Source organism: Podarcis tiliguerta (assembly GCF_965153285.1).
Source record: "Podarcis tiliguerta genome assembly, chromosome: 5".
Taxonomy (NCBI): domain Eukaryota; kingdom Metazoa; phylum Chordata; class Lepidosauria; order Squamata; family Lacertidae; genus Podarcis; species Podarcis tiliguerta.
Genome location: NC_139538.1, coordinates 2713376 through 2728817, shown reverse-complemented (window position 1 = coordinate 2728817; position 15442 = coordinate 2713376). Strand labels below are relative to the sequence as shown.

General features: G+C 47.0%; 1 long non-coding RNA gene across 1 annotated transcript in view; it reads right to left on the bottom strand.

Annotated features, from left to right (window-relative positions):
- Window positions 1-4486: 4486 nt before the first annotated feature.
- The window catches only part of LOC310678538, a 111685-nt gene continuing 100729 nt past the window's right edge, over window positions 4487-15442 (bottom strand). Inside the window, exon 2 of the long non-coding RNA XR_014511828.1 lies at window positions 4487-4718. This is a non-coding gene — a long non-coding RNA (uncharacterized lncRNA). The remainder of the gene's footprint in view (window positions 4719-15442) is intronic.

Here is a 15442-nt window from a genome sequence, read left to right as displayed (position 1 = left end):
GCTATTCCTGCTTCTCTGGGAGCCCTCGGGACTGCAGTTGCGTCTGTGAAGGAGGAGAGGGACCCCTCATTGAATTCTCAACCTGATGGCCCCGATTCCTTGTGGGAGGCTGTGATTCAACATCAGGGCCTTTTCCAGGGAGTCTTCTCTTCTCTTGAGGTGGCCAAAGTCTTGGAGCCTCAGCTCCAGGATCTGTCCTTCCAGTGAGCACTCAAGGTTGATTTCTTTCACCTTTGGGTGGCATACATGGCCCCCACCCCTCCTCATTTAGTCCCAACAACAAGCCTGCCAGGTAGGCTAGACTGAGAAGCAGGCAGTAACTGGCGCCCAAGGTGACCCAGTGAGCTTCATGGCTAAGTGGGGATTCAAACCCTGGGCTCCCTGGTCCTAGGTTGACACTCTAACCACTACAGCACACTGTCTCATGGAATGAGGCAATGGAATCCTGGGCTGGACTCCTTGAAGATGCTGGTGAAGATGGGTGGGATCGTTGTTTTGAATGCCCCACCCTCATTATAGTAGTTCCCTGAATGTAATAAACTAGCAGGTCAGCATTTCCCATTGACATGAAATAGGAGGAGGAAACAGTTGGCAAAAATGAGATTTCAGGAGCACAGCTCTTAAGCTAAGGATACCAGACTTTTTGCAAAGAATCCGGGGACCCCCCTTTTTTTAAAGGGGGGGGAGTTATTTTTTAAAATACTTAAAAAAGAAGAAGTAATATCTTCTCTTCTGTGGTCTCCTCTGTCGTGTGGCCTTCCTCTTAGCCCCAGCCTGCTCTCTTGGAGCGTTAGCCCCTGAGGAGTGAGCTCGGGTCGGGCCTGGGCTCGGCCACGTTTCCTTGCCCTCCTGGTGCTCTCCTGGTGCAAGGTCGGGGCTCCCCTCTTTTTTCTCCTTCCTCTTTCTCTCTCTTCCTTCTCCTTCTCCTCTCCTCCTTCTCCCTGCATTGGCTCCAGGGTTTTTACTGGCACCAGAGCGATGCTGGGCAGTCGGCTGGGCGCTCTCGATCCCGGCTCGATTTGATTCACGGGGCGTGTGTGTCAGCGGTTCCCCCAGTTGACGCGCCGGGCATCCCCAGTTCCCCCTTGGCAGCAGCAGGGGCAGTGCCAGTCTCAGCAACCCAGAGCCAGCCTGGTAGCGCAGTTGGCTCTGACTGGCTTCAGGAGCTGCTTGCTGCCATGGCATCCGCCATTTTGCCTCGCCAGAAGTCCCCATATGATGTGTCTTGTGTCATTGAACCAATCACGCAACATTCATTCCCTGCTAATAAATCTACAACACTTAAGATATAAATCCGGGGACATTAAATGAGATCCGGGGACATTCCGGGGATGGATTTTGTCCGGGGACGGATTTGTAAATCTGTCCCCAGGAAATGGGGACGTCTGGTAACCATATCTGAAGCACGATGGTGGATGGAGAGACAGGCATGGAGCAAAAAAGGCAGGAAGCGTCTGAGAGGGCAGGAATGGAAGAATATGAATATAAGAAGCCGCAGAAGGAAGTTGGCCTTCACTGCCTTCTATGGGAATGGGTTCCACAGTTTAAAGGACTTTCCTTTATTGGGGACCTGAATCTTCCAGCCTTCACCTTCACGGGATGCCTCCAAGTTCCATTGCACCCAGCCTCCCTTGCCCTTTCTCATTGCACTCTTGGCTCGAGGTTTAAAACGCAATAACCCTGGTTTGGCCGCTGTAGCTCTCAGCGAGGAACCAGGAGGAACAGAATTAAGGTCTCGGTTCATTAAGTGAACATGGAACACAAAGCAGCAGTTTAACTGGAGGCAGTAATCAACTATTGTCATTAGCTGGCTAAGCAGAAAGAGGAAGGGCAATGGGAGGCACAGAGCAGAACTTCGCTGCAGCCTCACGGACTAGAGAGACTAGAGGAGCTCAGAAGGGACCCTGAGGGTCATCTAGCCCAACCCCCGGCAATGCAGCTGTCCCATATGGGGCTCAAACCTCCTGTGTAGGGCAGAATTCAGCATACAGTCATACCTTCGTTGCAAGTCGAGGTCCCCCAAGCCACCCCTAAATAATTCACAATTCACACATAATTTTTGGCCACAACTTTATTAAAATGCATAAATGTGAGTGTTTTTTTAGGCATTGGTTCAGACTATCTGCCCCCTACCCTGGGACAGAACTGACTTCTGGATTCCAGCGAAAGCCAGTAAGGGAAAACAATATTGAGGAGAGCATGGAGCTAGGCACGAGACACACCCCCCCATGCTCCCGGGGGCTTGCGCAGCCCTAAGCTCCATTCAGGGGTACGAACAAAAGAATGGCAAGCCCCTGGATTCTTTTAACGGAATCCCTTTCTGCAGCAGCATTGGAGGGGCAGGCACTGCCAATCCTTACCCCTCCACCAACCAATTTTTAAACCAATGCCTAACCGCAACCTTACAAGTTGTGGCGATTTGCTACGCAGGAGGCAAAAACCAAATGGCTCCAGCCAATCAGCCAATTGGACAAAATTCCTACCAGGCCCCTGCCCCAAAAGCAGACGACCCCATGGCAGGCATAGCAAGGTCAACGCAATAGCCCTGGATCAGTGAGGGTGTGCGGGTGATCTGAAGCACGCAGCAAAAGAGCCCAGTCAGTGTTGCGTGACTTGATTCTGGGCTGCATCAATAGGAGTATAGCATCTAGATCAAGGGAAGTAATAGTGCCACTGTATTCTGCTCTGGTCAGACCTCACCTGGAGTACTCTGTCCAGTTCTGGGCACCACAGTTCAAGAAGGACACTGACAAACTGGAACGTGTCCAGAGGAGGGCAACTAAAATGGTCAAAGGCCTGGAAACAATGCCTTATGAGGAACGGCTAAGGGAGCTGGGCATGTTTAGCCTGGAGAAAAGGAGGTTAAGGGGTGATATGATAGCCATGTTCAAATATATAAAAGGATGTCACATAGAGGAGGGAGAAAGGTTGTTTTCTGCTGCTCCAGAGAAGCGGACACAGAGCAATGGATCCAAACTACAAGAAAGAAGATTCCACCTAAACATTAGGAAGAACTTCCTGACAGTAAGAGCTGTTCGAGAGTGGAATTTGCTGCCAAGGAGTGTGGTGGAGTCTCCTTCTTTGGAGGTCTTTAAGCAGAGGCTTGAAGACAGGAGTGCCTGGCGTGCTCTGGTCCATGGGGTCACGAAGAGTCGGACACGACTGAACGACTAAACAACAACAACAACAACAAAGCAGAGGCTTGACAACCATATGTCAGGAGTGCTCTGATGGCGTTTCCTGCTTGGCAGGGGGTTGGACTCGATGGCCCTTGTGGTCTCTTCCAACTCTATGATTCTATGATTCTATGATTTTATAACCTTTGGTCCAACCCCCTAAATGGCAACAGCAAAATTTTCCCAGTAACCCAATCACTGTGGATGGTCATCCAAGCTAACCCGCCCAGGAACAGAGGGGTGGCCTGCCAGACCCCACAGCAACACGTGCTCTCTATGAAGGAGAACACGCTTTGTCAAACGCTTTGGAATTCGGACGTTTTGGCTCCCGAATGTCTCAAACCCGGAAGTGACCGGAGGTTTTGTAAGTTCCTTTTAGATCAGCGGTGGGGACCTTGATGCAGCACTTCAGATTTTCCTGGTACTCCAGTTTATACTACATTTCCTGCTAAACAGGATGAGGATCCGCCTAACTAAAACAGTGATTGGTCCTCGAGTGTTTTGATCCAATGCCCACCAGGTGAATACAAATGTGGCAGGGTCAATATTAATGTGACATAAAACTTGGGCAAACAAAGCACCGATTTCAATAAGTGGAGATACTTTTTTTTCTTTTCACGGTCTGCATCTGTATTGGGTTCGAGTTTGTTTTTATGCATGAAATTGTTACTGTGCCTGTGCTTATGGTTGATGCTATTTTGTTAAATAGCAACGAGAGGTTTCAGAGGATGCTAAGGGCCATCCTGTGACAAGTGAGATTGGTGGGTCATGATGCTGGGGGTGGGGGGACAGCCAGGAGGCAGAGCCTGGGAAGGTGAGAAATGCCATAGCCACAAAGGCAATAGTAATAATAATAATAATAATAATAATAATAATAATAATATATTATTTATACCCTGCCCATCTGACTGGGTCTCCCCAGCCACTCTGGGTGGCTTCCAACCAAATATCAAAAACAATACAGCGTCAGACATTAAAAGCTTCCCTAAACAGGGCCGCCTTCAGGTGTCTTTTAAAAGTAAAATACTTGTTTATTGCCTTGACATCTAGTGGAAGGGTGTTCCACAGGGCGGGTGCCACCATTGAGAAGGTAACGTGGTTTCTTGCAATGAGGGAACCGCCAGAAGGCCCTCAGAGCTGGACCTCAGTGTCCGGGCTGAACGATGGAGGTGGAGACGCTCCTTCAGCTATACAGGACTGAGGCCATTTAGGGTTTTCAAGGTCAGCACCAACACTCTGAATTGTGCTCTGTTACCGGAAAAATCCGAGGGCTCCCTTGGACAAAAAGTAAAGACACCAACCAGAGTAAATTGGAGCAAATCAGCAGCCTGTAGGCTTGGCCTTTATTGAACTGTTGCAGCAGGGTGTTCCCCTCACTCGCAGGAGAGAGGAAAGACACAGAAAAATGGTGTGCAAGACCTTATAAAAACTTTTGAAATTCCCATCCTCTAGGTCAAGCCCACCCCCAGAAACATCATGCATACATTACAGAAAGGAGGGGTTGAGGGAGGAGTTGTGGTGGTAACCTGAGTGTCCTGTCACCTGGCTGGTTCCCTTCTACCCCTCCCCATGAGTCATTTTCTGAAGACAAAAGGTAGTCGCAGTTTCCTGCCCCCTAAGGGAAGATCTGATCATTGTCCTTTGTTCCAGTCTGTGCTGAATCCACTCCCATATGCAAGTTCTTTGTGATCTTGATTGTCTTCTGTCTGGGATCATCAGGGTTGGCATAGCAACTGGGCAGGGCTCCTGTGGATGTGCTGGTATGGTGAAGGGATTGTGGCGCCCTGTATCAAACCTTCCCCATTTTGTAGTCTTTCCTTCATGGAGTAAAATAAAAGTGGAACAGTGCAAATCTGATGTATGGTTGATTTTCTATGAATTTATAACAGAAGCGTAGCGTATGTAGTGTGTGAGTGTGAGTGTGTGTGAAGTTTGTACAAACTGAATGATGGGGGGGGGGGGTTCCTGCTACAGCTCGGAAACCTACTGGGAGCCAATGAATCTCTTTCAGGACCAGTGTTATGTGGTCTCGGTGGCCACTCCCAGTCACCAGTTTAGCTGCCGCATTCTGGATTAATTGCAGTTTCCGAGTCACCTTCAAAGGTGGCCCTACATAGAGCGCATTGCAGTAGTCCAAGTGGAGATAACTAGAGCATGCAACACTCTGGCAAGACAGTCCGCAGGCAGGTAGGGTCTCATCCTGCGTACCAGATGGAGCTGAGAGACAGCTGTCCTGGACACAGAATTAACCTGCACTTCCATGGACAGCTGTGAGTCCAAAATGACTCCCAGGCTGCGCAATAGGAAGAAGAGGAGTGGGAAGAAGATAGCATCTCCATGCCTTTTCTTATCCTGCTCTGGGGACTTTTAGATAATGCCACTCAGCACAAAATAAATTGAAGATACAATGGTACCTTGGGTTACATACGCTTCAGGTTACATACTCTTCAGGTTACATACGCTTCAGGGTACAGACTCCGCTAACCCAGAAACAGTGCTTCAGGTTAAGAACTTTGCTTCAGGATGAGAACAGACATCGTGTGCTGGCAGTGCAGTGGCAGCAGGAGGCCCCATTAGCTAAAGTGGTGCTTCAGGTTAAGAACAGTTTCAGGTGGTGAAGAAGAAGAAGAAGAAGAAGAAGAAGAAGAAGAGGAGTTTGGATTTGATATCCTGCTTTATCACTCCCCTTCAGGAGTCTCAAAGCGGCTAACAATCTCCTTTCCCTTCCTCCCCCACAAGAAACACTCTGTGAGGTGAGTGGGGCTGAGAGACTTCACAGAAGTGTGACTGGCCCAAGGTCACCCAGCAGCTGCATGTGGAGGAGCGGAGACGCGAACCCGGTTCACCAGATTATGAGTCTACCGCTCTTAACCACTACACCACACTGGCTCTCAGTACGGAAGTACGGACCTCCGGAACGAATTAAGTACTTAACCTGAAGTACCACTGTATAGCTCTCCCTCTCCCTCTCTTACAGCAACAGGTCACAATCCACAGAGTACCAAACTGACCAGCCGCTGCTTGGAGTGGGGGAAGGAAGAACAACAACCACCTTCTCAAGCATCACTTTTAAGTTCCAAAGAGATGGCCGAATGGCCCGCAAAGGCAAGGCGGAGTCCTGTGGCCCCTTAAAGGCTAATGCGTTTATCTTATCAGACGCCATCGATCGTGGGCACAGCGCAAAGAGGAGAGGGGAGGGCCTTTTTTCACAAAGTGCAGCCGAAAGGTCAGAGCAAGCGAGGGATTACATTGCAGAGCATCGAGGGAATCAAGGTTGTGCCACATATATATATGATCTTATCTGAGGGAGTGTGACCTAACTGGCAAAACAAGATGCCTATAGAATACGAAAACAGCTCACAGGGGACAATGACTTTCCGTAGCAAAGCAGCCCAGGCCCAGCTCAGCCTCAGCCTGACGCTGCTGTATTTGAGAAATGAACTGCAACTCAGCAGATTCGCCCTGCAGCCTCCTCCCCAAAGCCGGTTGTTTGTTTGTTTTGGATCCAGCCTGTTACTATCAAGGACAGCCGTGATGCAAACCATTTAAGCTGCATCCCAAGCGCTCATTTTCTCTTCCCTCCTGCACACATGTGCAATTTAGTTTTTGCTTGGTGCTGTGTTATGTAATTTTGCAGTTTTATATTGGAAACTGCCCTCTGGTCCTCGGATGAAGGTTGGGATAGAAAGAAGAAGAAGAAGAAGAAGAAGAAGAAGAAGAAGAAGAAGAAGAAGAAGAAGAAGAAGAAGAAGAAGAAGAAGAAATGGGAATAATAGCATAATAGCACTGGCCAAGCTTACTGGGTTGTTGTAAAGACTGGGGATGGATGAATCTTTTCACTTCCGCTGGAGGCAGTGATAGCTACTCTTATGTTCCCTCACTTTCTCTTGTTTTCCCAATCATAGAATCCTAGAGTTGGAAGAGACCACAAGGGCCATCGAGTCCAACCCCCTGCCAAGCAGGAAACACCATCAGAGCACTCCTGACATATGGTTGTCAAGCCTCTGCTTAAAGACCTCCAAAGAAGGAGACTCCACCACACTCCTTGGCAGCAAATTCCACTGTCGAACAGCTCTTACTGTCAGGAAGTTCTTCCTAATGTCTAGGTGGAATCTTCTTTCTTGTAGTTTGGATCCATTGCTCCGTGTCCGCTTCTCTGGAGCAGCAGAAAACAACCTTTCTCCCTCCTCTATGTGACATCCTTTTATATATTTGAACATGGCTATCATATCACCCCTTAACCTCCTCTTCTCCAGGCTAAACATGCCCAGCTCCCTTAGCCGTTCCTCATAAGGCATCGTTTCCAGGCCTTTGACCATTTTGGTTGCCCTCCTCTGGACACGTTCCAGTTTGTCAGTGTCCTTCTTGAACTGTGGTGCCCAGAACTGGACACAGTACTCCAGGTGAGGTCTGACCAGAGCAGAATACAGTGGCACTATTACTTCCCTTGATCTAGATGCTATACTCCTATTGATGCAGCCCAGAATTGCATTGGCTTTTTTAGCTGCCGCGTCACACTGTTGGCTCATGTCAAGTTTGTGGTCAACCAAGACTCCTAGAATCTTAAATTCCATTCACCATATTGATACATCAGCTTGTGAATTTTCTTCAAAATCCTCATGAAAATTCAGCAGCATTTCACTGAACATTTCTCTTCTCCTAATATTCACATTTAGCTGTGCAATTTTGCCTGACGTACCCCTTTTCTTTGAGGCAAGCTATTCCCCACCCTGCCACCCCACTAACATAATGGATTTCTGTAATTCATTTTCACTCATATGTGTGTTTTAATGCACACTTTATGGCTGTGTTTCAGTTTGCACCTTACTTTTGGGAAGCACAAATTGCCCAGGTTTGCATTAAGAAGCAAACTGTACCAACTTTCTCCTGCATACCTAGGAAGGATTACTAAGTTATCTTTGTGAAGTGCTTTGACCATTCAAAAAGAAGGTTGAGAGAGAGAGAGAGAGAGAGAGACTCTTGTTTGATTTGAAAACTTGAAAAACAGGCAAACATATTAGATTGGAGTATAGATAATATTTTAGATGTTGATGGGAGGATGAGGTTTAATTGGATTAAGATAAATAAGTGAGTATGCAGTGAAAGATGGAAAGAATTTGCTGACTTAGTTATTAACTGGAATACAAAAAGGGAGGTGGGAGGAGGTCGAGGAAATAAGTTATTGAAGGATGGAATCGTGAAAAATGGAAGTGTTTCTTTTTTAAATGCTTTTGTTTGTTTTTTCCTGTTGGTGGGGTGGAGGTATGGTTTTTATGTATTTTTAATTCTTTTTTCTATCCTTGTTTTTTTCTTTATTTTACTGTATTTTGTCTTTTTCAATTTTTTTCTGTATTTGGTAAAATTGGAATAAATATCATTTTTTTTAAAAAAAAAAGAAAAAGAAAAACAGGCAAACATAATTTTCTCCTGTTTTGTGCCTGTATTGGTGTTCTACTCTCTGCAAATCGATTTCCTTATGCCTTCAAACTGGAACTGCCCCCTATTTCTAAATCCTCCCATTGCTCCCCTTTCGGCAGTTTGCAAAAGATGTGCCACTTTGTCTTTCCTTGCTTTATCCTACATATCACATACCTACTTTCGTTTAAGAAGGCTTACCCTGAAGTGTGTGATGGAAGATTAATTGAACAAATCTCAGAAATGGCTTTTTGCATGTTTTGTGTTTTATCTTGTGTCAGAGCTGGCTCCAGGTCCCAGCTCACAGAGGACCAACGCTAGCCGGTAGTAATGTACAAAAGTCTTTATTGAAGTACAGTTTCCATTTTCAAGCCGGAGCGCCCCAGCTCTATGTCTAGGGTTTAGATCGGCGAAGCTCCATCTGAATCTCCGCCCCCTGTACACCAGTTTAAGACTCTAGCCTTACTCCACCTCTTCCGTCTCTCCTTTCTCCTCTGGGTCCTGCTACCCCCCGGGGTCCCTTCCTTCCTGGATTCTTCCGACGCAGACGTTGACCCCCCTGACTCCTCCCGCTCTTTTCGGCGGGCTTTGGGACCTGGCTCCCTATCCGGGCTGCCAACCGCGCCGCCCTCCTGTACATTTGAACTTGGCGCGCGCGCCCAGCCTTCAACCTTCCTCTCGACCGTTTCCTCGCTCCCCGATGGAGGCGTGGCCAATCCTGACTCATGTCCTCCCGCTGGCGGTGCGCCGCCTGATCCCGATGCCTGGGACTCCTCCCCCCTACTGCACTCTGGTGTGGACGCTGGTCCTGATTTCCGACTGCTGCTCTCTGAGTCCCCTCTGGCCCCTTCTTCCTGGGGTGTCCCCCTAGGCACCCCCCTTGCCCTGACCATGGGAGCCCCTTTCTGTGAATCTTCCGATTCGCTGGAAAGACTCAGAGACCTCGGACCGCTGTCATCGCTAACATTTCCTTCGGACTCCTCCCCCTCGCTCTCTATTTCCTCCCTTTCTTGTGCCTCTGCTCCTGAACCCCTGACATCTTGTTTTTAGAATCTGTATTTATTCTTCCTTTTTTTGTTACAGCTTGTATCTTTGGCAGTTTATCCAGTTCTAATTTTTCCTCACACTGCTTTCCTAACCTCTGGTTATTAAAGCTGGTTCGGAACAGAAGAACACAAGAACAGACCAAGTACCCTTATTTTCCAGGGACATTCCCGGATTTACGGAAGCCGTCCTAGTTTCCAGTTTGATCCTGGAATGTCCCCATTTTCTTTTCTTTTTTCTTTCTTTCTTATTTATTGATTCCAAAAAGAAAACAATCAACAAAAACACTTTAACACATTACAAAAAGATATAATCGTTTCATAATACATATCTTCTATGGCGACTTCCCATCACCGCAGCATGATTCCTTAGTGCTTCTTGGTTTGTCACACTTATCTTTATCACTAATAATACATCTTAGTTCTCTTAGGTTTCTACGGTTTCCTACTTTCCTGCAGAAGTCACGCCAGGCCTGCCAATGAGTTCAGGTTTTCGCAGTGCTCCCTGAGATACTTTCTATACATGTCCTATTCCCTCATAAATGTTTGTTCAGTCAGGTCCCTTGATTTTCCCATCATTTTTGCTAGTTCTGCATGTTAGGATATTTCCGTTCCACCTTAAAAGGGAGCAGGCTTTGTGAGTCACAGAGTCTGCGTATTTCCTGTTCTCACAGGATGTTTCTGTTGTGACTTTGTTTTCGCTCTCTCTCAGCCGGAACACTGAAGCAGGCAGTCATGTTTTTGTTTGTTCTGATCACCGCAGAAATAAACTTGTAAATAATGCTCTCCTGAGTGCATCTTTCGCTGTGCATTATCTGCTGATAGAGCGTGCATTGGCTCTAGAATGTGGCAAGCTATTTCTGGAGCTCGTGTCACTAATTGCTGATACTGCGTGTCTACGGGAGATTGATGGACATCCGGAGACGATGTGGAGTCATGATGGACTTTGTCTCCCTGGCAGTATCCCAACACTGCAAACTTTAACAGTTTTGTTTGCCACTCCAGTTTAGTCAGTATTACATCTCCTTTCCAGTTTCTAGCTATTAGAATTCTTGCTGCCATGGTGACATGGAGAAATACCTTCCTCCCCTTTTTTGGTATATCCGTGTTTATTTAAGGGCAAGCGGGAATTGTAGAACTGAATATTCCTGCATCGCAGGGGTTTGACTAGATGACCCCAGGGTCCCTTCCAGCCCTGAAGTTCTATTATCCTATTATATTATATTATTCTATTATTTAAAAAGTTCTTCAAGAGCAGCCCCTCTGAGTGTCCCTGATACAGTCATACCTCGGGTTACAGACGTTTCAGGTTGTGCATTTTTGGGTTACGGACTCTCCGAAACCTGGAAGTACCTGAACAGGTTACTTCCAGGTTTCAGTGCTCGTGCATGCGCAGAACCACTAAATCATGCTTTGTGCATGTGCAGAAGCACCGAATCACAACCCGCACATGCGCAGGCGCGGCGCTACGGGTTGTGAATGCTGCAGGTTGCGAACATGCTTCCTGCACGGATCAGGTTCGCAACCTGAGTGTCTACTATATATGATTTGATTCCAGAATGTCCCGCTTTTCCCCAGGGTCTGGAGTTATGTGACCCCTGAGCCAAGGAGATAAGCAACTATACAACCTTAGAAGACAGTGGAAGGCAGACCTGTATAGGGAGGTTGTTTAACGTTCAGTGTTTTATTATGCTTTCATATAGGTTGGAAGCCATGCAGAGTGGCCGGGGCTACCCAGTCAGATGGGTGAGGGATAAATATAACAACAACAACATAGGATGTCCCTATTTTCATTGGAGAAATGTTGGCAGGTATGCAAGAACAGCCTCCAGGATCACGCCAATTGCCCATCTACTTCAGCATCCACAGAGGCCACCTCCTCCTCCTCCTATTTTTGGTGCAACGTGCATAAAGGATGGCAGCTCGTCTTCCCTCTGAGCCTCCACACCTGAAAGAATTTTAATCCCAAATTCATTAAAAATAACGGCGGTGATGCAGTTTACCCATTTGCAAAGGGGTGCTGTCCTGTCTGCCGTCTGATTTCTTTTTTAAGGAAAGGACTTTGAAGAGTGCTGTGCTGTTTTTTCCATTTGCATTTTAATATATTTCTTTTTATATATATTGTTTTAATTCAATTAGAATTTAATTACTTTTATATCATAGAATCAGGGATTTTTTTTTTTAATCTTTGAAGTTTTATTCTCTTTTAAATGTTCTGTTGAAAGCCGCCCAGAGTGGCTGGGGAAACCCAGCCAGATAGGCAGGGTAGAAATAACTTGTTGTTGTTGTTGTTGTTGTTGTTAAAGATCTAGAAGGGACCATGAGCATCATTTAGTCCAGGGGTGGCCAACTCCCAACAGACTGTGATCAACTCACAGAGTTACAAACTGGCTGTGATCTACCCCCTTTCAGGGGGTTCGGGTCAAAGTTGTTCAGTTTTTTCAGGGAGGAGGTAAAATGTTGAGCTTTTTTTAGGGGTGCCACAGTTGTTCAGCTTCTTGGGGGGGGGGTGGAATGATCTACCAGTGATCTACCACAGATGTCCAATCTACCTGTTGGACATGCCTGATTCTAGTCCAAAGATTCTGCAATGCAGGAATCTCTTTGCCCATCGTGGGGCTTGAACCCTCCTCCCCCTGAGATTGTTTTTAGCTTCTTCTATTTTATCTGTGCTGTTTTAATTTGTGTAAGCTGCCTTGAGTCTATTAATATTACAATAATAGCGAATGTGAAGCAGGGAATCGTGGGCATTAGAGTTTCTGCCGTGAGCACGAAGAAACAGAGAGAAAAATGGTGCCAATATCATTTCAGTGGCTGCTCCAAATTTGTGGGAAACCAGGCAAGATTGCCATTGCAAGTGTTCGTGTTGGAGCAATACCTCAACCATGATGGGACTTGATTAAAGGCCTCCCCGTGAAGCCATCGTTAGGTAACAGCACCTCAGGTCACCTGCGGTCGGAGAAGGATATTTGCGAGATAGTAAATATTTGAGGTCCACACTCTCTGTGGCCAACAAGCCTGGCGTGGAAGTAGGAGAGGCCTTGACATTTGCAAGGGGAAATGCAAATCTGGGACATCTTTGGTTGTGTTTTGCATAGCGAATGTCAGCCCAGCGCAAATCCCCAGCTGCCTTGATTAGGAATTTCAGTGAACCCGAACCGCTATTCAAACCATGCCAGGGAGCCTGATACAGAGAGACAGGAACAGAGGAACAGCCTCTGTTCCTTTCATTTAAGACACCCCAGTGGAAAACAGGAGGGATGCAGCCAAAGAAATTCCATGGAGAATGGAGAGCCACCTCGCCACCCCCACCAGCTGCCCTGTCAGCTGTTTTAAGGCTAGATCCTTCGCTGGCACCTCTGGGAATCTGGAGTCTCCAATGGGCAGCCAGTTGCTAACCCCTGATACAAATTGGTTCGTGAGTCATCCACTCTGCCTTTGATCAGCTTCCATGTCACGGCCATATTTCTTGCTCCTTGGCTATGCCAGGACCACAAACATGATGGTTACCATGGCCAAGACAGCTGGCAAAGTTCATCCAGCAGTCTCTGCCCATCTCTAGACAAGATTTCTAATGCAATTCTGGGCTGCGTCAACAGATGATACAGTGTCCAGATCAATGATGTAATGGTTCCGACCAGCGCTTTAAAAAATTAAAAAAATGTTTAGGGGTTCTCTCATTTTCCTACTCATATTGAAATACTGCCCCCCATTGAGGCCAAACTTAGATTCACAAAATGTTTAGGGTATGTGTACCCCTGCATACCCCCAGGGGGAAAAAGGACTCATCCTGACTCCTAGTCTGTTATGCCTTGGTCAGACCCCACCTGGAGTCCTGTGTCCAGTTCTGGACACCACAATTTAAGAAGGATGTTGACAAGTTGGAATGTGTTCAGAGGAGGGTGACCAAGATGATGATGATTATGATGATGATGATAAAAATAATAAAATTTTGTTTATATCCCGCCCTCCCCAGCCGAAGCCGGGCTCAGAGCAGCTAACAACAGTAAAAGTAACACAGTTTACATAAAATCACAATCAATTAATTGAAATACATTCTAAAATCAGTTCATTCTAAAATCAATTCAGAATCAAATTAATGGCAACCATTGGGCTAGAGTTCTGTTAGGATTACAGAAGGAGAGAGGGGGTCAGGCTGTGCCCTGGCCAAAGGCCTGGTGGAACAGCTCTGTCTTGCAGGCCCTGCGGAAAGATGTCAAGTCCCGCAGGGCCCTAGTCTCTTGTGACAGAGCGTTCCACCAGATCGGGGCCATGGCTGAAAAAGCCTTGGCTCTGGTTGAGGCCAGCCTAACCTCCCTGTGGCCTGGGATCCCCAATATGTTTTTGTTTGAAGACCATAAGGTCCTCCGTGGGACATACCAGGAGAGGCGGTCCCATAGGTACGAGGGTCCTAGGCCGTATAGGGCTTTAAAGGTTAAAACCAGCGCCTTAAACCTGATCCTGTACTCCACCGGGAGCCAGTGCAGCTGGTATAGCTGGTGAAGGGTCTGGAAGCCAAGCCTGATGAGGAACAGTTGAAGGAGCTGGAATGTTTAGCCTGGAAAAGAAGAGACTGAGAGGAGATACGAGAGCCATCTTCCAATATCTCAAGAGATGTCACATGGAAGTTGGAACAAGCTTGTTTTCTCCTGCTCTGGAGGGTAGGACTCGAACCCATGGTCTTCAAATGACAAGAAAGGCAATTCCAACTAAACATCAGGGGAAATTTTCTGAAAGTAAGAGCTGTTCAACTGTGGAACGGTCTCCCTCGGGAAGACTCTCCTTCCTTTGAGGTTTCTAAGCAGAGGTTGGATGGCCATCTGTCCTGGATGTTTTAGTTGAGATTTCTGCATTGCAGAGGGTTGGACTAGATGACCCTTGGGGTCCCTTCCAACTCTGCAATTCAAAACAATGGATTCAAATGAGAAGAAAGGATATTCCAGCTAAATCCCCACTCCTGCCACTCACCACCTGGCCCAGGGCGGGGCCTGATGGGCTCTATAAAGGACTTCTGCTGCCGCTGGTGCTGGACAGAGAGGGCTCCTTCTTGTGTTTTGTTTAAATTGCTGTTGTTTTTTACCTATGTCATTTTAAACTGTGATATTAATGCTGCATTCTTAGTTTTAGATTTTGATTTATGTGGAAATTGTTTCCCATTTGGTTGTGTATTTTTTGATGTGGTTTATATATTGTTTTAGGGACGTGGGTGGCGCTGTGGGTAAAAGCCTCAGCGCCTAGGGCTTGCCGATCAAAAGGTCGGCAGTTCGAATCCCCGTGGCGGGGTGCGCTCCCGTCCTTCGGTCCCAGCGCCTGCCAACCTAGCAGTTCGAAAGCACTCCCGGGTGCAAGTAGATAAATAGGGACCGCTTACTAGCGGAAAGGTAAACGGCGTTTCCGTGTGCGGCTCTGGCTCACCACAGCAGTGATGTCACACTGGCCACGTGACCCGGAAGTGTCTCCGGACAGTGCTGGCCCCCGGCCTCTTGAGTGAGATGGGCGCACAACCCTAGAGTCTGTCAAGACTGGCCCATACGGGCAGGGGTACCTTTACCTTTACCTTATTTATTGTTTTGTAGTTATGTACATCTTGTTATGCTCTAAGCCGCCTTGAACATTGTTTTTTTAACTGTGGAAAGGCGGCATACAAATAAAAAATGATGATGATGATGATGATGATGATGATGATTAAACATTAGTTGGGACTTTCTGATGGTAAGAACAATAATGGAATGTGCGACCTTGAAAGCTGGTGGGCTCTGCTTCATTCAAGTTATTAAAGCAGAGGCTGGATCTGTCATGGATGCTTTA